This window comes from Musca domestica, unplaced genomic scaffold (assembly GCF_030504385.1).
Source record: "Musca domestica strain aabys unplaced genomic scaffold, Musca_domestica.polishedcontigs.V.1.1 72, whole genome shotgun sequence".
Taxonomy (NCBI): Eukaryota; Metazoa; Arthropoda; class Insecta; order Diptera; family Muscidae; genus Musca; species Musca domestica.
In genome coordinates this window covers 2,116,937-2,141,788 of record NW_026712388.1, presented here as the reverse complement: position 1 = coordinate 2,141,788, position 24,852 = coordinate 2,116,937, and the positions used below count along the sequence as shown (strand labels likewise).

Sequence of the window (24,852 nt, the reverse complement as noted above, 5' to 3'; positions counted from 1 at the left end):
ATTTGGATATGTGAAATTTTACGACAATCGAATTCTTATTTCATATTTTATAAGTGTTAAGAGTATACGAAAATTTGACCCTTTGCGGGGAGGTACTTGATGGAGTGGGCCAAACTCAACATAAGTTTGCCAATAATATTACGATGTACCAAGTTTGAACCAAAATAGACGCACGGACGGTCACCCTTAGATCGACTCCAAATATCCTGAAACGGATTTGGCCCAAAGACATATAGGGTCTATAACCGTTATCTCGATGAGGTACGTTTTGGCCTATCAAATCATATATACCCTCTGTAGCCATATAGTTGATGGTATAATAACTGACTAATCTAGAATCAACGCGCAGACGAAATGGCTGAAGTTAGAATCTCTAAATTCTGCACGAGGATGACTTTTTCGAAATTCGTACTAAAAGGGTACGAAAAGTTCTAAAATGTAGTAAAAACTGAATCATTTGTATTGGACAAACAGAATATGTTAAAAATCTGAAATTCGAAATTGGAGTCACTGAGGGAGTGCGGGATGGATGTAGGGTTTTTGAAAATTCGAAATTAAGGGATATGAAAAGTGCTTAAAGTGAAAAATGCTTAAACGGTACAATTCCGTTTTCGGTGAACGGATGAAGCTGAAATTTTGTATTTGGGTCCCTGTTGGTAGTAGGTTTGGATAAAGAGGTGGTTTTTGCAAATGTGTACGAAAAGTACTAAATTGTACTTTATTTGGTCTAATTTAGTATTGGCCGAACAGATAGTGCTTGAAATCTGAAATTTGGTATTAGGGTCGCAGTTCATGTGTAGTCTGGACAAATGTGGGTAGTTCTGAAATGTGTAATATAATTGTACGAAAAGTACTAAATGGTACTAGATTTGATGTGTTGAGTGAGGAGATATAGTTAAAATTCTGAAATTTAATAATCAGATTACTGGTGGTATCTGTTTTTGAGAATTGGTGGTGGTGGTTTGCAAATGTGTACTATACTTGTTCTAAAAGTACTAAGTCGTACTAAATTGGGTTTTGGGTGAAGGGATTGAGTTAGAATCCCGAAATTTTATAATGAGGTCTCTATTGGAAACTGGGATTGAGATATAAAGGTGGTGTTGGAAATGTGTACGAAAAGTACTAAATAGTACTAAATTTTGTATTGGCAGAATGAATAGAGCTAAAATCCGGAAATTTTAAATGAATGTTGGTGTGCTTTGTGCCTGTGGTTGAGAGAAGGAGCTAGTTTTTTATATGCGTAGTAAATAGTAGGAAATTTTGTAATGGAGGAAATTGCAGAGCTGAAATCCTGAAAATTGACATCGAGATATTCATTGGAATCTGGGGTTGAGATACAGAGTTTGTTCTGAAAATGCCTACTATAACTGTTCGAAAAGTACTAAATGCTACTATATTTGGTATTGGATGTAGGGATAGAGCTGAAATCCCGAAATTTAATACCAATGTCACTGTTGGTGTCTGCAGTTGAGAGAAGAAGGTGGTTTTGGAAATTTGTACCATGAACGTTCGAAAAGTGAAAATTGCTCCAAAATATGCCGTTGGGTGGTGGGATGGAATAGGAAAAAAATTTGAAATTTGGTATCGAGGTCATCAGTCGGGAATATTTCTAATTTTTTTATTCGGTTTTCCTCGGCCTTATTTCGAGTTGATGCATGACCTACATTAATAAAAAATACCAAAAATTGGCATAATTAAATAGGAAATATGATGAAAACGTAAAAAGCGGAGTTTACCCCCTGTAAGGGACTATAGCAAAAGATGGGGTGACATAACCTATTTTTTAAATCAATGATTCTTTAAGTAATTCCAGAATCGCTATACGTTTTGAAATTTCTATATTAAATGCTCGCAATATTATATATCTCAAAGAATTGCCTCAAAAAAGTTGGGCCTTTGAGTTATAACAAAAAGTGAACCGACAAAAAAAACTGTTCTGCAAAAAAATCTTCTTTGTCAAAAGCCGAATATGAAACAATTCCGTGGAAATGTTTACTTTAGTCATAAAAATATCTGGTGCTACCGCTTTACTGGGGGCTATTGGAAATCCTGGATCTATATAGGCAATGTACAGTCATTATAAATACCGAATTTAAAAAAAAAAACGGGGAAAATGTTACTTAAAACATCAAAATACTGAATATCCGGAGGTGCTATACTTCATAGGAGGTAGAACTTATAAAAATTCTAAATCAAGAATAAAAAATCCATAAGAAAATGAGGCTTACATTTTCCAAACATTAATTACTAAGAGGTACCATTTAAATCGATTTAGACTTAGAATATATGGTATATGGTTTGTAGATAAGGTACCAGAGGGATTGCTCTGCTATATCTCATCTTCACACAAGATGGGTTGGTACAAATATTTAAATGTGCCGAGTTTGAAACGAATCGGACTGATGATCTTTTCTCTTTCTCTGAGGTAAATTATTTATCTTTGAAATTTTTGGCATTTCCTTCGGATACTACCTTCGAGATTTATCGTGCTTACCAGCCAGACAGACGGACAAAACCCGGTCTACTACAAATGTCCTGAAACTCATTTCGTCGGACTATAGTTTTGGTCTTAAAACTGATTTTTTCGATGAAGTATAGATGCCGTATGGTCATATGGCTGAGGCCGTATGGTCATTTTGCTGAGGGTAAATTATTCTTTAACCAGGTCCTATCAGGTCCTTTTGATCTATATCAGGTCCTCTTGCTAAATTTTAGATATTTTAAATTTTCTTTTGCATAAATTTAGCACTTTTCTGGGATATGTACCAGAAAGAGATGACGATATTTTCCATTTCCACACTTGCGGATGCGGTAAATTATACGAAAATACATAGATTCCGTATTTTACAAGACTTATAATTATTGAAAACGGTCTATAATTACTCATCGCTTTCCAAGAATAAATTTGTTTACCAACCATTGTTTTTACACGTGGTGGCATATCTGTTGCAGGCTCCTTTCACACTCCATTCATTATCCTTTTTTTTGGCCTTGGGAAATCATATTCAATTGTTTTTTTTTTGTCAGCAGCTCAAGACACCAGTTATTTTTTTTATAAATTAAGAACAAAACACAATTCTGGTGTCTGTTGTTTGGAAGACAACAACTAAAACAATGGCCGATGAACTTGAGGGGTATGCAAGGAGGGGAAAATGAAAACGAAATCTTCAACAACAATAACGCGGTGGAATGCAGGTCAAGGCAGAAGGTCCATGTTGTAATGTCATGATATTGTGACGGCTGTTGGAAAAAAGATAACAAATAGTTGTGTTTTTTGAATTCAAATTCATCTCAGCCAGCCAGCCACATTTGGGCACATTTTGTGGTTCAGGTTCATTCTAAAGCAACACTGTGATTGCAGAAATGTGGGCCAAGGTATAGCAGCTGTTCCGTAGGCTTGGCAAATCAAAATGACATATTGTCTTGAAGTTCTTCAACGTCATGGTGGCAGGAGAAAATACAAAAAATCAAACTCCTTGAAGGATACCAAATGTTCCAACATCGAAACACACATACATGCAAGCATCACATGCGATAGCATTTAAAATTCTTGGTGCTACACATCTTCCATGCATGACTGCACCACCCCACATGTGTGTGTCCGGAAAAAGGATGAAAGGAGGTGTTATCCTTCATACAGAATTTTTTTCGAATTTATTTTCAAATAAATCTGTGATGAATAAAAATGTCAATTATTTTTCTGTTTTCTCACACCATGATGATTTGGAGCATACCCTCCAAACACCACAAAAGAAAATAAATTTATCATTCTTAAAAATATGGTGGGTGGGAGCAGGCGGGCGGGCATCTGCTGTGCCTCCAATCATGCCTGGTTGAAAATGTATGCGAGGAAAATATTCCATTCAAGGATACTCATCGTTAAACTTAAAGGATCAAATCTAAAAATAAATACAAAACTTGAATACTCAACAATATCCTTCATATAAACATCTTAATCAACATGTTGCATATATGTGTGTGTGCGTGCGCATGTGTGTGTTTGTATGTGTAAATTAAAAATTTAAAAAATATGTGGCTGGTATCACTTAACATGTGAATACAAGAGATGGTTCTCCAGGACAATGGGGTGGAGTGCGAAATTCAAACAAAAATTCTATGCATAGAAGAGCTGTTACAGGTCTTCTATCCATAGAAGAGCTGTTACAGGTCTTCTATCCCTAGAAGAGCTGTTATAGGTCTTCTATCCCTAGAAGAGCTGTTACAGGTCTTCTATCCCTAGAAGAGCTGCTACAGGTCTTCTATTCATAGAAGAGCTGCTACAGGTCTTCTATCCATAGAAAATCTGCTACAGGTCTTCTATCCATAGAAGAGCTGCTACAGGTCTTCTATCCATAGAAGAGCTGCTACAGGTCTTCTATCCATAGAAAAGCTGTTACAGGTCTTCTATCCATAGAACAGCTGCTACAGGTCTTCTATCCATAGAAGAGCTGTTGTTACAGGTCTTCTATCCATAGAAGAACTGTTGTTACAGGTCTTCTATCCATAGAAGAGCTGTTGTTACAGGTCTTCTATCCATAGAAGAGCTGTTGTTACAGGTCTTCTATCCATAGAAGAGCTGTTTCTACAGGTCTTCTATCCATAGAAGAGCTGTTGCTACAGGTCTTCTATCCATAGAAGAGCTGTTGCTACAGGTCTTCTATCCATAGAAGAGCTGTTGCTACAGGTCTTCTATCCATAGAAGAGCTGTTGCTACAGGTCTTCTATCCATAGAAGAGCTGTTACAGGTCTCTTCTATCCATAGAAGAGCTGTTACAAGTCTCTTCTATCCATAGAAGAGTTGTTACAGGTCTCTTCTATCCATATAAGAGCTGCTACAGGTCTTCTATCCATAGATGAGCTGTTACAGGTCTTCTATCCATAGAAGAGCTGCTACAGGTCTTCTATCCATAGAAGAGCTGCTACAGGTCTTCTATCCATAGAAGAGCTGCTACAGGTCTTCTATCCATAGAAGAGCTGCTACAGGTCTTCTATCCATAGAAGAGCTGCTACAGGTCTTCTATCCATAGAAGAGCTGCTACAGGTTTTCTATCCATAGAAGACCTATCAAAGGTCAACTATCCATAAAAGACCTGTAAAAGATCATCTATTCACAGAAGACCTGTCAAAGGACTTCTATCCATAGAAGACCTGTAAAAGGTCTTCTGTCCTTAAAAGACACGTCAAAGGTCTTCTGTCCTTAAAAGGCCCGTCAAAGGTCTTTTATCCATAGAAGACCTGTCAAAGGTCTTCTCTACATAAAAGACCTGTCAAAGGACTTCTATACATAGAAGACGTGTCCAAGGTCTTCTATCCATAGGAGACTTGTCAAATGTCTTCTATCTATCGAAGACCTGTCAAAGGTCTTCTATCTATAGAAGACCTGTCAAAGGTCTTCTATCCATAGAAGACCTGTCAAAAGTCTTCTATCCATAGAAGACCTGCTAAAGGCCTTCTATCCAAAGAAGACTTGTCAGAGGTCATCAATTCACAGAAGACCTGTCAAAGGTCTTGTACCCATAGAAGACCTGCTAAAAGTCTTCCATCCATAGAAGGCCTATCAAAGTTCATCTATCCATAGAAGACCTGTCAAAGGTCATCTATCCATAGAAGACCTGTCAAAGGTCTTCTATCCATAGAAGACCTGTTGATGTTTGCAGGTCTTCTATTCATAGAAGACCTCTTAGGTCTTCTATTCATAGAAGACCTCTTAAAGGTCATCTTACCACAAAAGATCATTTAAACTCCTTCCATCCACAGAAGACCATTTAAAAGTCTTCTGTTCACAGAAGGCCTCGCAAAGGTCCACCCACAAGAGTTCTTCTATCCATGGCAAACCTCTAAAAAGTTTGGTTTTCATAGAAAACCTATTATCGCGAACTGCTATAGAAATAGTAAAAAATGCTACGATCTACCCTATTACAAACAATTTTATATTGCCAAGGAAAACATTTTATGTCGATGTGTGTGTGTGTTTGCTAAGCTGCAGATGATGCCGCTGGCTGAAGCAACACAAAAAGAAATCAATAAACTTTTTTTTAAATATGTGCGTGAGTGTGTGTGTGTGTGAATATGTTATCGTTGACGTTGTTATTTTCAACAAAATAATGAATGAAGAAAATACCAGCAGTGATACTGGTAGCGAGAAGTGAAAATGAACCGGATTTTGTGTATTTTATAGTTGTTCGAGTTTTCCTCGGAGAAAATATTGAAAGAATAATTTTAAGAAAAACTTGTTAGAGCACAAACATATTATGTTATGCAGGTTGGAGTACAACTTAAATGAGGATAAGTGATACATTTCGAAATCAGGAAACATTTGTTAATTTTTTATATTGATGATGAAATACCTACATCCACTAATTATTTTCAGAGAAAAATTAATGAATTCTCGAGAAAAGAGAATATGACAGGGTTATTCATTTCAAATTTGCACCAAAGGCTTTTGATATTTCCATAGGACATTTACAGATATACTCCACTTGGGCTTTAATAGAAAATACAATAATAGCAGTGGAGTTACATATACGAGTATACTTTGCGGTTGTTGAAATATCGAAAATTTGGCGTGCGACTTAAAGCCATATATTCGTGGAAATAATGCGTGGAAGATATGGATTGTTTATCCATGGAACTGTTCAGAAGTTCATATTTCGATAGAAAACTAATATCAACTACATATTTATATCGAGCAGATCTCGTATGGTAAAAAATCGTTACTTACCTTTAATGTTAAAAATGTTTCATAATTACACCTGTAAAGAAAAAAAACTGATATTAAAAACATTCGTACTTAATTATAAAAGATTCGGAACAAAAAAAATCAATTGAAGAATAAAGCTCTTGGGGAAGAGAACATCCCAAAAAAGTGCAATGTAGGTCAAGCTCGGTTGTTTATCTTTTGTCTCAAATTTATGCCTGTAGAAAGTATATATCACAAATGAACAAGTAAGCAAAGGCTACAGTCGTGCGGGGCCGACCATGTGATACCCTACAACACTACAATATGTTAGAAGCACCCTTATGTCCAAGTCCATTTTGGAAGATTTTGCTTTTGAAATTTTGTCATGGAGCACTGCCCAGATATTGCCCTTACTATTTTGACCAGGGATATTTGCGCATTCCATCGTGGTGTTAGTTGTTGTGGTCCATTTTACAGCTAAATATAATACAATGGTCATCCAAAAAGCTAGACTTCTTCTTAGTCTTTAACTCTCTTCTCACACGTGTCGATTGACTTCAATTGTGTGATCAGTAATCTTTTTCTGTTTTGGTTCATTTGAGCCCCTTAATATTTTGCGATCATCTCCAAAAGCAAGAAGCCGTTCTGCATCGACAAATTTAGACCCATCTATACGATTTGCTTGTCTATGATATAAGCCAGAAGTTCGCCTTTTGTGTATTTCGGATATCGCCTGTAAGTAATCTTGGTATTTTTTTTTCACACAAAAGCAGAGGTCCGTTCTACCCACAGTCCTTTGGTTTCTATTTGCGACGTTATAACGGCTGCAAAATCAGGAACATTTTTAGTGGTTGGACCATTTCAACCCCTAAATATATTGCGGTCATCTTTGAAAACAATAGCTATTTTGAGCCTAACCCTAGCCTTGTGAAAATTTTCGTGAAGATCGGACGATAATTGCAATATATATAAAATAACCCCAACCCGTGTTGTAAGGTGAAACAATTTTACAAAATGTACACTTCAATATTGTAAGTCAAATTGAAAAAATCGCATGCGATAAAAATATGAAAAAATAAAAATATGTCACAAAATACTACAAAATCTATAATAACACCATTATTGGCACATTTTTATGCGATTTCTCTAGATTTTATTCTCTTATGCCAAGAGGACATTCTGAATTGACAAAATTTGTCAAAATCGGTCCAGATATTCTTGAGATATAAGCAATTTAGCTAACATTCCCTTCCTTTGTATATATGTATTGTACATATTTCGCTGTATATATCCGATATATTTACTATCGGCATCTACGTAGCGGTCAGTATTGACCTGTTCGTCTCTTTGTGATTTCGCCAGAATTAAAAATATTCGCGGTTTAATGGAAAATTTGATTTTATTTTACACAAGTTTCATGGCCTTTTCACCCACTGAATATTACCCGATTACCATCAAAATTGGAAGACGTCTGGCCAGCCTTAAGCTCTAGCCACATGCTAACTTCCGCGTCGATTGGTCTATAACTGCGACCTGTAGAGCAACTGCAAAATCAGGAAATTTTTCAGTATTTGGTCCATTTCAACCCCTAAATATTATGAGATCATCTCCAAAAGAAATAGGGTTCTATTCTGGCCCAAACCCCACCTCCATTCTAAATTTCGTGAATATCGGTCCATAATTGCGACCTGTAGAGTGATTACAAATTAACATGGACAGACGGACGGACGGACATGCATAGCTAGATCGACTCATCTCGGCGAGATAGGAAGATCCATATATACTTTCCTATGTGGGGAAACCAATATTTCGAGGTGTTACATAATTTTTGGCCCAATCAAACTTATAATACCCCCAACACATAGTGTTGTAGGGTATAAAAATGTGACTCGCTCCATACCCTAAGTCTATTTGGACGAAATTACAAGAAAGTTGAACATTAATATCTAATTTTATGCGAGATCATAAATTCCATATTCATCTCAGGTTTCTCGTTGAGAGGTACTAGAAGAAATGGACCGGTCTAAACCATTTTTATACCCTCCACCATAGTATGGAGGGTATAGTTTTCCATTCCGTTTGTAACACCTCGAAATATACATTTTAGATCCCACAAAGTATATATATTCTTTTTTTTGTTCGAACGTTCCCACGCCTCACATTCCCACCCCTGCCGACCGAGGGGGCGACCTTCCTTTACGGAGGGATCGCGTACACATCATGATCCGCATCATAATGGGAATTCAGTAGGAAATTTAAAACCAGCTACAGAATTTAATTCATCAGCTAGTTTGTCAAATAATAAAACATGTATGTTAATTGTTTAAAAATAAAATTATTCTAGATTTAATAACTTCTAAACTCATACCAAAATCTACATTACAGTACACAGAATTAAAGTCAACACACATTTTACTAAGAGGTTCGCCCATTGAATAATTCGTGCGGTGAAAATCAGTATATAATAATTGGTAGTATCTACTAGATCTAAACGGAACATTAATTCTAATAGATGAAATCAGAAAATCTGAGGGTATATTACCATTTAATATTTTTAGTACAAACATGGAGTTCAACATAATACGTCTGCTTTTAAGTGTAGGCAATCTAATTAATTTTAGCCTGCTAGCATAAGAAGGCAAAACAAAATCACTATTCCAATGTAAACCTCGTAAGGCAAATAGCAGAAATTGTTTTTGCACGGATTCTATTTTATCTGAGTATATTGCATATTGAGGATCCCATACAACAGAACCGTATTCCAATATAGGTCTAACAAGAGACGTAAATAACTGTTTTGTTATATATGGATCAGAAAAATCTTTGGCCCACCGTTTAACAAAACCTAAAACACCATTTGCTTTATTTACCATTGTTATTACATGGCTATTAAAATTTAATTTTGGATCCATCAAGAGGCCAAGATCAACAAATGAATCTACAGTTGATAATGAATGACCGTCAATATTATATTTTAATATCAGAGAAGAAGATCTGGAGAAGCACATATGCTTACATTTGCTTAAATTTAACTCCATACAATTTAACGTGCACCATTTAAAAAGGCTATCTAAATCGTTTTGAAGTAAACTCGCTCGTTTATCACAATTATGGGAAATGAATAATTTAACATCATCTGCGTACATTAACAATTTCGAGTAATTTATGGAATTAGGTAAATCGTTGATAAATAAAAGAAAGAGGACCGGTCCAAGGTGACTTCCTTGCGGAACACCCGATGGAACGTTAATCGTTTTGGATAGATACCCTTCAAACAAAACTAGTTGTGATCTATTTTGTAAGTAAGATGATATCCATTTGACTAAGTTTGTGTTGAAACCCATATAATTTAATTTATATATTAGGAGTTCATGGTTAACCCTATCAAAAGCTTTACTAATATCGGTATAAATTGTATCAGTTTGTTTACGCTGAACAAATCCTTTTATTACTGTTGACGTAAATTCTATAAAATTTGTTGTAGTTGAAAGACCACTACGAAAACCATGCTGATATGGACTCAATATAGATTGAATTTTCTGTGAAATTACTGCAGTAATTAATTTTTCAAACAATTTTGGTATGGCACTTAATTTTGCAATTCCTCTATAATTTGACACATTAGTAAGACTACCAGACTTATGTAAAGGTATAATATACGATTTTTTCCAAAAAGTAGGAAAGTGACCAAATTTAAGTGAATAATTAAACAATATAGTTAACGGAAGTGCTAATGTTTCTGAACAATATTTAAGAATTATATTAGGTATGCCATCCGGTCCTGGACATTTAATCGATTTTAAACTACGCAGACTATTGGACACATCATGACGTTGTAGAAAAGGCATACAAATTTGATCAGCCTGTGATAACTTATAAGGATACGAATCTTTAATTTGGCAAGATGTACTGGAATAGGTTGTGGCAAAAAAATCTGCGAAACATTCAGCAATATCTGTGCCTGTGACAAATTCTTTATTGTTATATTTCAATACTGAGGGCTTTGAAGAAACTTTTCGTTTTAGATTAACAAAATCATAAAAAGATTTAGGAATGGATTTAACATTATTTTTAATCTTGTCTAGGTAAAGATTATACAATCGTCGAGACTCTAAAGTATATTTAGATCTAGCAACAGAGTAATTAGTATAGTCTATTGTTATGCCTGATTTTTTATATTTACGAAAAAGCTTATTTTTAGAATTTTTTAAACTTGATAACTCAGGGGTTATCCATGGATATTTATTTGAATTTTTAACTCTAGTGGTTGGAACACATTCCAGTTTAAATCTATTTAAAATATCATAAAATTTATCAATTACATATTCTAAATCTGTATGGCTGTTACACAGGCACACAGAAGCCCAATTTATGGAGGAAATGAGAGTATTAAGTTTTCGAAAATTAGTTTTTTTGTAATTAAGGACAGTTTTAAATGAGTCGGACTGACTTTCTTCAATTACATAACTGTGAGTCATGGAGATATATAAAGTTGGATGGTATATATCTTCAGGAGTGCATATTGGAGGAATTCTGAATATATCAAAATGCTGTGTTATATTTACAAACGCCAAATCAAGAATTTTGCCATGCGAATTTTTTACACTGTTTATTTGATAAAGATTTAAGTCACACAAACTATTTACAACATCAAATGTATACTGGGTACAGTTCATTTCAGATGGCAAAGGAATCAAAGCTTCAGAATCTGGCATTGGAAGCCATTTAATGGAGGGCATATTAAAATCACCAAGGATCAGAATGCGATCGGAATCTTTCATTTTTTCAGCAATTAAATTTATTTCTGATAAATGCTGATTATAAATGTCAAGTGAAGATGAGGGGGGAATATAAGAGCAAGTTACAAACAATTTAGATTTGCCCAATTCAATGGAAACACAAACAAATTCTATATCAAGAAAATCATTTAGATCAATTAAATTAGTGGTATATTTGGTATCAACTGCAATAAGGACGCCACCACCTTTTTTACAAACACGATCTTTTCTAAATATTTGATATTTTGAACATAATATTTCACTATTTAATATAGATGTTTTTAACCAAGTTTCGGAGAAAACCAATACATTATAATTGAAACCAATGCTATCAGTATATAAACTGGTTAATTTTGTATTAAGCCCCCTTACATTCTGATAGCAGATAGAAAATGAGTCATTTAGTTTTTTGGCACCGAGTCTGGTCTAAGAGGCAAATGAGCTAAATTCTTTTAAAATCAACTGATCAGCATAAAATTCTATGTCGATTTAGCGATGTCCGTCCGTCTGTACAAATCACTCTAGCTTCCGAACGAAATGAATTAGGTTGGTAAAATATTACTCAAATATGTATTATGTCTGCAGGACTTTAGGTATTGAAAATGGGCCATGTAGGTCCACGTCTTCGTATAGCCCCCATAAAACGGTACCTCCCGATACTCGGTATTTTGATGATTTTAGTGACATTATTTACCGGAATTGTTTCAAATTTGGAATTTGAAGTTCATAATAGGCTTAAGACAGAAAATGAGCCATATAGGTCCACGTCTTCGTATAGCCCCCATATAACGGTACCTCCCGATATTGGGTATTTTGATGATTTTAGCGACATTATTTACCGGAATTGTTTCAAATTTCGGAATTGAAGTTCGTAATGAATACTACAGCCTATGACAGAAAATTGTCTGTGAAGGTCTACGTTTTATAACCCCCATTGTACCTCCCTATATACGGTATTTTTATGATTATAGCTACATTGTAAACAGATTTTTTCGGTATTTTAAAGATTTTAACAGAATTTTTAACGGATTATATTTTTCTGAAAAATGCCAAATTTATACCAAGTATTCAAAGTTCTAACCGAACTTACAGCTTTTATATTTGTTATTACAGATCTTGTGTTGAAGGAATGATTTAGATGTGCCAAGTCTGAATGGAATCGAATGCTAATTTCGTGTTTTATGAGCTTCATGGATATTCAAAATTTTGACCCTTTGTGGGTAATGTATCGAATGGAGTGGACCGATATATCCCATCTTCACAGCAGATCTGGTGTTAGTATAACTAATGCGATGTCTGAAATATGAGAAGAACCGGATGCTGTTTTCGGATTTTTAAATCTTTTTGGTTATTCAAAACACTACCCCTTTGTGGGGGAGGTAGCTGAAGGAGTGGTCTGATAGCTGCAATCTTCACACCAGATCTTGCTTAAACAGATGTATTGAGACGTATGAAATTTCAAAAGAATCGGATGCTTATTCGCGGTTTTCGAGCATCTTGGATATTCAAAACTTTAACCCTTTGTGGGGGAGGTACCAGATGGAATGGTCCGATCTGCACTACCTTTATAGCAGATGTTGTTCTGATAGATATATTGAAATGTGCAAAGTCTGAAAGAAATCTGATGTTAATTTCGCATTTTCTGAACTTCATGAATATTAGCGACAGCTCATTATATTGTTACAAGCTTACAAAAGCATTTGGTGAGAATTTTCCAGAAAAAAGTTATTCGTGATGGAATTCAAGCGTGATAGTGTGATTTCTTTATATGTGGCTGGAAAACCACAAGTGGCTATCGTTAGAGCACTCCAGCATTTTAATGTGAATAAATCTTTTGTGTCACGTACCATCACTCGTTACCGTGATACTGGTAGCGTAACCCGACGTTAAGGAAGTGGACGGAAGAAAACAGCAACATCAGCAGAAATGGTTCGAAAAGTAGAGAAGCGACTTGATCAAAACCCGCGTCGCAGTGGCCGAAAAGTGGCTCATGAGCTAAACAAATTGCAGCTCATTCGGCAAATATTGAAAAATGAGCTCTGGGTACAGCTATTGAAATTCCGAAATATGCAAGAACTTACACCTCAACAGAAAGAAAATAGACTCAAAAGAGCTAGAGTTGCTTCGCTTGGCCCAAAAGTCGCGAACTGCCGAATTTGGTTATCTCCGATGAGAAAACATTCATTGTCCAGCACGAAATGATCGTGCTTACTTGCCAAAGAGGTCAGCTGAAAATGTGCACCTTCGGTTGGCCACCGAAATTCAAGCGCCGGCCATGATGATGGTGTGGGCTTCCATAACAGCCGATGGTCGATGGCATCAGAATAAATGCCAAATATTATCGCGAAAATATTCTGGAGGGTGTATTAAAGCGTTGGGCACGCAAACATGTTGGCACCAGACTCTGGACATTCCAAGCAGCAACTCAGCACCATCGCACTCAGCAGGCGCCACCCAAGAATGGCCACAAAATTAGGTTCCTCGCTTCATTTCCAGCGCACAATGGCCCCCAAAATCTCCGGATACCAATCCGTTGGACTATTGTGTCTGGGATATTTTGGAAAGCAAGGTTGGCACTAAAAATACCACAATGTCGATCACCTCAAGCAAGCGCTTCGCCGGGGATGGGCCAAAATTACGCAGAGCAACATTCGGGCAGCGTGTGACGGTTTCATTTGCCGTTTGAAGGTCATAATTCGTGCCAAAGGTGATCAATTCGAACGAAATCTAAACTTATTCTAAAATTTGATGCTATTCCCACATTTTTTGCTTTCATACAATAAAATTGAAAAAAAAATGTAAAAATTATGGTCTTTGAGTTTGTTGAAGTTGTTTGTTATCTCACCCTGTATTTAGTACCTTTTAGTACTTTTTTTCCGTTTTAGAACGAATTTTTAAAACCCCAGCCATTTCTCACACCTGCGGACAAAATTTCAAGATTCTCACCCAAAATTTCAAGATTCTCACCCAAAATTTCAAGATTCTAGCTTCAGCCGTTTTACTGGGCGTTGATTAAGCAATCATATAATTATTTTTAAATAGATGACAGGTCCCTCTGGAACCATAACTAAACTAATAAGGGTAATGAGGGTGTCTTCCCTGCGAAATTTTTACTTTTCCGATATTTTTCTACATTTTCCACGCAAAAGTTTTCCCACCATCCCCTAAGTGATTTCGAAAGAAATATAGGCCAGTTTTAAATGGAAAAAATTTAAAACGGACATTTTAGTTCGAAAGTGAATTAACCCCTTGGTCCAGCCCACTCAAAATTACCAGCTAGGAAATGTAATAACCGAATTAAGCTGTGGTAGTGCAATTTTACATAATTCAAAACTGGGGTCATATATACGTTTATAGACTTGATCTATACAGCAGCATACAAAAACCGACAAATACGTTCTACCTTGTTTCTTTTCATGTCGATTTCCCCTCAGAGCATTCGAAAAAGATTTTGCTGTCGTTGCATATTCTACATCATTTTCATATTTCATTTACCTCAGGTTTAATAATTTTCCAGTTCTTTTTTTGTTTTTTTTTTTTTTTGCTCAACCATTTGTTTGTTAATTTGTTATAATTTTTTCCCCTTTGGTTTTATGCAACAATGTCACTTTTTCTGTCAAACATTTGCAACTTTTCAATTATCTCCTGGTTTTTAAAAACATTCATTTTTTCGAATAAAATATGGTTAATTGTACTATGTTTTTTAGTTGGAGTTGTCGTTGTCGTTGTCGTTTTTTTTTCTGTTGTTGGATGCGTACACAGACTTTTTAATTGAAAACTTTTTTTCTGGGATGCTTTTGCCAACTTTCCATTGTTGTTGTTGCTGCTGCCGTTTTTCCACAGAGTTTTCCCACTGGCTTGTGGGTACTACGCACCGTTTGGAGAGCGTTCGGAGTGCTGTTCATTCCGAGTATGGACGAAGTTTGTAAAACGCTCGCATTGTTCTCTACCAGGGGAATTTAATTAAATTATTGCAGGCAACAAAACGATATGCTCCGAGCAGACAACCTTTTGACCTGTCCTGACCTTAGCCGGCGACCACAAGAAGACTTCATTAACATTTTCCCAAAACTGTTGGACCAAAAACAACAACAACAAAAACGAGTGATTCTCCCAAAAACGCAAAACTAAAGCAACAACAAATGTGGAGAAAAGTTGTTCCTTATGGCAGAGCGAAGCTTGGCCGAAAAATGTTTTTAAACAAATATACGAATATGTATGTCCATATACTGTTGTTTTGGTTTGGGAGAATATTTTCCATGGCTTCGTGTTTTTCTTGTTGTTGTTGTTGTTGTTGTATTGTTGTTGTTGTTGGTTTTAATTTCAAAATATGTAATTAAAACTTGTAAATGAAAGAAAATTTTTGGCAACAAATTTTTATTTAATTGATATCTACTGCCACTAATTAATGAATTCACCTGAAGCAGCTACATGTGACCATGGAAACTGTTCGCAGTTGTTGAAGGCATGGCAAGGGGGAGGGTGTCAAGTTAAATATACACAGGAAGGAAGAAGAAAATAGTTGTGAGGCCAGTATAAGGATGCGGATTCGGGACATAAATATTAAATCATTAAGGAATGTATGGCATATTCCGCTCAAGTTACCAATCCAACTATTTCTATTTCTTTGAGCGTTTTTTTTTAATCTTGAACCTTATGTGGGTGAGGTACCAGAAGAAATGGTCCGATCTCTACCATCTTTGTACCAAGTCTGAATGGAATCGGATGTTAATTTCGCGATTTATGAGCTTCATGGACATACAACATTTTGACGCTTTGTGGGGGAGGTACCAGAAGGAGTGAACCGCTACATGCCAATCTTCACAGCAGAAAGTAGAAATAATGGGGTGTGTTATATGAAGAGAACCAGATGCTTATTTCGGATTTTATATTCGTTTTTGTTATTCAAACGTTGGTCAGAATGAATGGTCCGATCTCTACCATCTTTATAACAGATCTTGTATCGATGGAAATATTGAGATGTGCCAAGTCCGACTGAAATCGGAGAATTACGCGTTTTATGAGCTTCATGACACTTTGTGGGGGAGGTACCACAAGGAGTGGACCGATTCCATGTTCACATCAGACCGTGGGTTAATAAAAAATTTTGTGATGTGTGTAATTTGAAGACAGCCGGAGGCTTATGTAGGATTTTATCATCGTTTTGGTTATTCAAAATGTTGACCCTTGGTGGGGGAGGTATCAGAAGGAATGATCCGATCTCTACCATCTTTATATTAGATATTGTGTTGATAGAAATATTGAGATGTGTCCAGTCTGAATGAAATCGAAAGCTAAACTCGCGTTTTATGAGCTTCGTAGATATTCAAATTGTTGACCCTTTGTGGGGGAAGTACCACAGAGAGTTTACCGATATATCCCATCTTCACACCAGGCCTTGGGTTAATAAAAATATTGTGATGTATGTAATTTGAAGACAATCGGACTATTATATCACATTTTATAAGAGTTACAATTATTCAAAATGTTGACCCTTTGGGAGGAGGTACTTGATGGAGTAGACAGACATTGTCCATTTTCGCACCTAACCTAGCAAATATTAGGACTTGTAAAGTTGGAGCAAAATCAGGTTTTCTTTGCTCTTTCTGTGCATTAAAATATTTTTTTAAATTGTTGACGATTTGCGGGGGATGTACCAGAAGGAGTGAACCGGTATTGCACATCTCCGAATTCGGTCTAAGTTTGACTGTAATATTACGATTTATCAAGTTTGGACCACCAGCCATATAGACAGACGGGCGGACGGACATTCCTAAATCGACTTGGTCAAAAGAGACCTAGGGTCTAAAACCGTTATTTCGATGAGGCATGTGTTGGGGTTATCAAATGATATACAGGGTATAAATAATATGGAGTATAAAAATAGTTGGCGCTGCTCTGCCCTTATCACGCCTCCGATTTTCATGCAAAAATCGCTCAATAATTTTTGGACTGTGGAGGGATTAATATTTACCATTTACTGCATAAAATAAGTTGTGACATTTATTTTTGATGCTCATTTTGTATTCTTCACATTATTATACCCTACACCACATAGCGGTAAGGGTGTTAAGCCTTTGTGGATTTGTTTGTAACATGGAGAAGGAAACGAGATAGGCCCCTAGTTACTTTCAAGGATCTTCATAGAATCACTTTCTTAGTCGATTTATGCATGTCAGTCCGTCTGTTCGTCCATCCATGCATTTTTGTGATTTATCATCCGATTGAGATGGCATTTTCCAAACAATATTGATTTGGCCCCGATACTCTGTATTCTGATTACTTTCCTCCATTTTGGTCAAGGGAATTGTCTGAAATTTTGTATTTGAAGTTTCTAATCTACCTGGTTCTATTTTAGGATTTTAGATCGTTCAACGAACCGTGGCAAACGACCAAATTTAAGACTTTGAAATTTCCAAAAAAAAACATATTTAAATCAATATTTATCTAGGAGTCAAATTAAAAAATAATGCCTGAGAGTCTGCATTCGAAGCGTCAAGAACACCAGTCTTAAAACTGCACTCTGTATATAACATTATATCTTACACTGGCAAATTTTTAAAATATCGTCTTTTCAATAATTTTGATGGATACATGTGCCCAACACACGTGCCTGGAATGTTAAATGCCCTTTTGCCATTTAAAGACATTCTTCATAGATGGTCTTTCTTCATTTCAATACCAAATTTCGACAAACAACCTGGTGCAAATATTCCCCCACAGCACACAATGCAAACATATCCAACATTCAATTCAATTATAATCTGGTTCTTAATTAAAACATAAGTTGGTATTGTATTACCTCTCCAGCAAAAAAAAAAAAAAAAAAGAAAAAAGTTTGAAACCAATTTCCAAACAAAAGACCGAAAGAAACCGTAAATTGTCATTTGTCTTAGACCAGCCAGCCAGCCAGCCACTCAGTTCTTCCATGTGCGTAACTAAGACATTCAAATCCACACACGAACGGACGAACATTCACCCATCCACAGATCCATTCATCCTTTTGTTGTCCGTTCATTCACCTACTTTTTCGGTTTGGTGAACAAACTTGAATTTTATATCTTCATTTTATTGTCATTGAGAGATTGTTTTGTTTGGCAGCACACAACTCCTCTGTTCAGCATCGTCCTTTTGGCCCCAAAAATTTGCATGGGGGAATGTTTGTTTGTCCATTGTTTCAATATTCCATGCCTCAAATGCTGTTTCTTGTCTTGCTGTCCTTTCTATGCAAATACGATTCTGTGCAAGTTTTTTAATTAATCTTAAGGATCACACATACAACAAGAAGAAGGCAAGCAGCAAGCAATTTGAAAACTCAATTTATGGGGAGACCACGAGCAAATATGTAGTCACAAGACATGCCGAAGGTAAATATGTTCTTTGTTTGAGAAAATAAAAATCCTTGAAATATTTGTGGGTCATTTTCGCAAAAGGATATATTTTGTAAAGAAATTCAGGATTAGATTTGATTGAATTGTAGACGAGCTATTTGTGGTTCAATTTATGATAATCTTTCCGGACGACAGAGAGAAGACGTTTAGCTTTGACGATGGGAAAGTCGTCTCTCTTGGCAACAGGAAACTCGCTTTTTTTGAAGTCATAAAAGTCGTGTTTCGATGACAGGAAAATCGTCTCTCTCGATGACAGGAACGTCGCCTCTCTCGACAACAGGAAAGTCGCTTCTTTTGAGGCCATTAAAGTCGTGTTTCTCGGCTACGACAGTAAATTCGTCCCTCTCGATGGTAGACGACAGTCTCTATAGACGACAGAAAAGTTGTTGTCTATAGACGATAAGAAAGTCGTTTCAATAGGACAGGAATGACTTCTCTATAGACGACAGGAAGGTCGTCTCTGTGGATGACGGGAAAGTCGTCTCTATAGACGGCAGGCAACTCATCTCTATAGACGACTAGCAAGTCGCATCTTTCGACGACAGGAAAGTAGTTTATATAGACGACAGGAAAGTCTCTTTTGAAGGACAGGCAATTCGTCTCTTTCGATGACAGGCAAGTCGCCTCCATAGACGAGAGTAAAGTCGTTTCTCTCGCCGACAGTAAAGTCGTCTCTCTTGTCGACAGTAAAGTCGTCTCTATAGATGACGGGAAAGTCGTCTCTATAGACGACAGGAAGGTCGTCTCTAAATACGACAGGAAGGTCGTCTCTAAATACGACAGGAAGGTCGTCTCTGTGAACGAAAGTGAAGTCGTCTCTATATACGACAGGAAGGTTGTCTCTGTGGACGACAGTGAAGTCGTCTCCATGGCCGACCCGAAAGTCGTCTCTATAGACGACGGGAAAATCGTCTCTATAGACGATGGGAAAGTCGTCTCAATAGACAACGGGAAAGTCGTCTCTAAAGACGACGGGGTAGTCGTCCCTATAGACTACAGGATAGTCGTCCCTATAGACGACAAGATAGTCGTCTCTATAGACGACAGGATAGTCGTCTCTACAGACATAGTGGACTAAACTGTCGTCTCTCTTGACGACAGTAGAAACGTCTCTCTCGCCGACAGCAGAAACGTCTCTCTCGACGATAGTAAAATCGTCTCTATTGACGACGGGAAAGTCGTCTTTGTAGACGACGAGAAAGTCGTATCTATGGACGACAGTTTAATCGTCTCTCTTGACGACAGTGAAGTCGTCTTCATGGACGACGGGAAAGTCGTCTCCATAGACGACAGGAAAATTGTCTCCATAAACGACAGGAAAATTGTCTCTTTAGACTACAATGAAGTCGTTCCCATAGACGACCGGAAAGTCGCCTCTATTGACGACAATAAAATCGTGTCTCTCGACGACAAAGAAGTAAAGTCGTTTCTCAGGACGGCAGAAAAATCGTCTCTCTCGACGACAGTAATGTCGTCTCTCTCGACGACCACAAAGTCGTCTTTATAGGCGACAGGAAGGTCGTCTCTATAGACTAAAGGAAGATTGTCTCTATAAACGTCTGGAAAATGTTCTCCATTTTTTTTCTTCCTCATAACAGAAGAAAACTCCAACGAAACAGAAGAAAACTCCAAATCTGCCCGAAAAATTTTGCAAAACAAAATCATGTTTCTGTTTTCATTTCCTCTACTAAGATTGTCGAAAACTTTCCCAGGCATTTCTTGTCGTTTTCTTTTCCTGAAGATTTTATTCTGTGGCCATAGGTAAGACACAAGAACTTCTGTTTCATTGTTTATTTCTTTATTTTTTGTTGGATGAATTTTTATTTCTTCCTTGGATGTTGAGGTTGAGGCTATTATCCTTGTGTGTGCCACAGAAAATCGTAAACGACTTTAAAGGATTTGTTTTCATTTTGTTTTGTTCTATTTTTGGCCTAGACTTATTCTCTTCGCCTGCAAAAGATTTATTTTGCTGTTTTGTTTTTTTATTTTTGCCTGCCTTACTTTTGCTTTTGGCCATTTGTTGTTACCGTTTTCTCCTTGGCTTGCTTCAAAAGAGGATTATTAAATATTTTATCTATTTGTTTTCTTAAAGTCATTTGTGGCAAAAGAATTAAAAGTTAGCTGGAAAACATATTTAAAACATGCTAATGAAATTTGAAAAATTCCTGTGCGGACATAACTTTTTCCTTTAGTTATCTTTCTCTCGGCTTGGTTGCTGTTGTTTTGCAAGGATTGTATTTGATTTTTTGTTGTCCTGTATTTCGTTGAAGAACCAGAAACGGATAAATTTGTTAAGTTTTCAAGTGGCAACATTTCGATTGCAAATAAAAGGACATAAAGTTTGAAAAGACTTAAAACTAAAGACCGAGATAATTGGAAATTCTATTGAATAGGAAATGTGTTACAAGGGAGACAATGGACTTTGAATGGGCAATTATAGACTTGATTTTTCTCGACATTTTTTATAGGAAGCAAACATAGAAGACAGGAAATTCGACATTGTCCACTCTACATGTGACTCCAAAGACGGCTATAATGTTGGCACTGTATATGAAAGAATGGACGGTTATAACAGCTACAAAGTCATATTTTTACGACTGAAAACGACAGGAAAGTCGTCTCTATAGATGACGGGAAAGTCGTCTCTATAGACGACAGGGAAAGTCGTCTCTATAGACGACGGGGAAAATCGTCTCTATAGACGACAGGGAAAGTCGTTTCTATAGACGACAGGAAAGTCGTTTCTAGAGGCGACAGGAAAATAGTCATCTCTATAGAAGACAGGAAAGTAGTCGTGTCTGTAGACGACAGAAAAGTCGTCGTGTCTGTAGACGACAGAAAAGTCGTCTCTATAGATGACAGGAAAGTCGTCTCTATAGACGACAGGGACAGTCGTTTCTAGAGACGACAGGGAAAGTCGTTTCTAGAGACTACAGGGAAAGTCGTTTCTAGAGACGACAGGGAAAGTCGTTCTATAGCCAGAAGAACTTCTGCAGCTGTTCTATAGCCAGAAGAACTTCTGCAGCTGTTCTATAGCCAGAAGAACTTCTGCAGCTGTTCTATAGCCAGAAGAGCTTCTGCAGCTGTTCTATAGCCAGAAGAACTTCTGCAGCTGTTCTATAGCCAGAAGAACTTCTGCAGCTGTTCTATAGCCAGAAGAACTTCTGCAGCTGTTCTATAGCCAGAAGAACTTCTGCAGCTGTTCTATAGCCAGAAGAACTTCTGCAGCTGTTCTATAGCCAGAAGAACTTCTGCAGCTGTTCTATAGCCAGAAGAACTTCTGCAGCTGTTCTATAGCCAGAAGAACTTCTGCAGCTGTTCTATAGCCAGAAGAACTTCTGCAGCTGTTCTATAGCCAGAAGAACTTCTGCAGCTGTTCTATAGCCAGAAGAACTTCTGCAGCTGTTCTATAGCCAGAAGAGCTTCTGCAGCTGTTCTATAGCCAGAAGAGCTTCTGCAGCTGTTCTATAGCCAGAAGAACTTCTGCAGCTGTTCTATAGCCAGAAGAACTTCTGCAGCTGTTCTATAGTCAGAAAAACTTCTGCAGCTGTTCTATAGCCAGAAGAACTTCTGCAGATGTTCTATAGCCAGAAGAACTTCTGCAGATGTTCTATAGCCAGAAGAACTTCTGCAGATGTTCTATAGCCAGAAGAACTTCTGCAGCTGTTCTTTAGCCAGAAGAACTTCTGCAGCTGTTCTATAGCCAGAAAAACTTCTGCATCTAGAAATAGTTGAAACTTATAAATATCTAGGCGTTCATCTAGATGATAATTTTAAATGGAAGTCTCATATTCACCATGTTCAAACAAAATTGAGGCAATCATCATACGCTCTATACCACCTCGGAAATTGCGCACCTTATTATGTTATTAAACAAGCATATTTTTCGTTAGTGGAATCTCATCTCAGACATGGGATTACTGCCTGGGGAAATGCAAAAATATGCAGTGTTCTGCAATCTGCACAGAACAAAATTGTCAAATCATTAAGCAAAAAACAACCAGCCAGCACACAACACAGAACTAATAACAACAGGCCAACCACACAACTGTACGCAACTCAAAAAATTCTTAATATAAAGGATTTATATTCGATTTCAATCATAAAAGAATTCATGGAAGACGCAAACTTAGCGAAGAAACTAAACCTTGAACAAAACACTAGACGCAGAATTGAAGGCCGATATATAGTCCCAGCATTTAAAAATGACTATGGAAAACATGCACTATCTGTTAGTCTGCCTACCATCTTAAATGAACTACCAAATGCTATAATGCAGGAATGCAACAAAAAAATTAGAATAAAATTACTCAAAAATCATTATTTAAATAAGTAATTAATAATTATAAGCAATAAAATAATAATATTTGAAGTCTACAGCTAATTTTAGTCAATCATTGAAAATTGTAATCACTTCTTACTCCACATACAAGCCTATAATAGCTTCGTGGAACTATGTAAATAATGAACTTTAATAATTATTATATTATCAATAAAGAAAAAAAAAGAAAAAAAAAAAAAAAAAAGTTGTTCTTTAGCCAGAAGAACTTCTGCAGCTGTTCTATAGCCAGAAGAACTTCTGCAGCGGTTCTATAGACAGAAGAACTTCTGGAGCTGTTCTGTAGCCAGAAGAACTTCTGCAGCTGTTCTGAGAGCTCTTCCATGGATAGGAGACCTCCGAGAGCTCTTTAATGGATAGAAGACCTCCGGCAGCTCTTCTATGGATAGAAGACCTCCGGCAGCTCTTCTATGGATAGAAGACCTCCGGCAGCTCTTCCATGAATAGAAAACCATTGAGAGCTCTTCTATGGATAGAAGACCTCTGAGAGCTCTTCTATGAATAGAAGACCTCTGAGAGCTCACCTATGAATAGAAGACCTCCGGCAGCTCTTCTATGGATAGAAGACCTCCGGCAGTTCTTCCATGAATAGAAAACCATTGAGAGCTCTTCTATGGATAGAAGACCTCTGAGAGCTCTTCTATGGATAGAAGACCTCTGAGAGCTCTTCTATGAATAGAAGACCTCTGAGAGCTCACCTATGAATAGAAGACCTCCTCTTCTATGAATAGAAGACCTTCTACGGAAGACCTCTAAAAGCTCTTCTGTGACCTCTAATAGCTCTTCTGTGAATATAAAACCTGTGAAAGCGCTTCTCTAGCCTCTGAGTCGTATTTTATGAATAGACGACGTATCATAGCTCTTCTATAAACCATCAGTAGCACTTATATGGCTATAATATTGATTTTAAATTCCTTTTAAAGATGAAATAGACAGTTTGCCGATTTCCCCCATTTCCAAATTCCGCCGACAAACCTATAATTACCAATTATTAAAAATCTTTTTTTATGGCTCCGAGACATTGAATTTTATTTCCCATTGATTCATTTAAATTATGATTGCCTTCAATGGGAACATTCTCTTTTCGTCAATAGACCTTTCACTTTTTTGAAATATTGAAAAAAATATTTGTTTTTGGAAATCACGACAACAATCATCCATTCCATCGAAACATGTACGGCATGAATTCGCCTACTTCATCTGCAATTTATCCTAGTCCTCATTTCAATTGCAAAATTCGAAAGAAATCAAAACGAAAACCACGGCCTGAATTAGAGTGACATTATAAAGATTGACTGACATGTGGTGGCTAATGTAAGCGTGCAAGTGTGTGCTCGTTTCTTCTGTGTGTGTGTGTGTGTGTGGGTTTGAATTCGAAATCAATTAGATGAAGAAGGAAAATTAATCTCAATCAAATATGATTAGCCTCCAGACATAATGCCAGCCAAAGTCGTCGCTCCTCCATAGACTAATAAATTTTCTTGGTTTCGGTTTGTTTTTTGTTTCGGCTTGGATTTGATACGACACTTATGCGATTTGCTGTGGTTTCTGGGATTGTTCCGATGGATGCTTGGTGGTTTTATAATGGAGTGAGAAATAGCACCATCAAACCACCACCACCCCGAAGCAGCAAGAAATGTAAATCCAAGTGAGTTTTGTTTAATA

At 36.8% G+C, this 24,852-nt stretch overlaps 1 long non-coding RNA gene across 3 annotated transcripts in view; it reads right to left on the bottom strand.

The window, feature by feature from the left end:
• The window catches only part of LOC105262501 (myb-like protein P), a 651,308-nt gene that overhangs the window by 603,665 nt on the left and 22,791 nt on the right, over positions 1–24,852 (bottom strand). For all 3 annotated transcript variants that reach the window (XR_009344004.1, XR_009344006.1, XR_009344005.1), the window contains one exon: positions 6,722–6,752. This is a non-coding gene — a long non-coding RNA (myb-like protein P). The remainder of the gene's footprint in view (positions 1–6,721; positions 6,753–24,852) is intronic.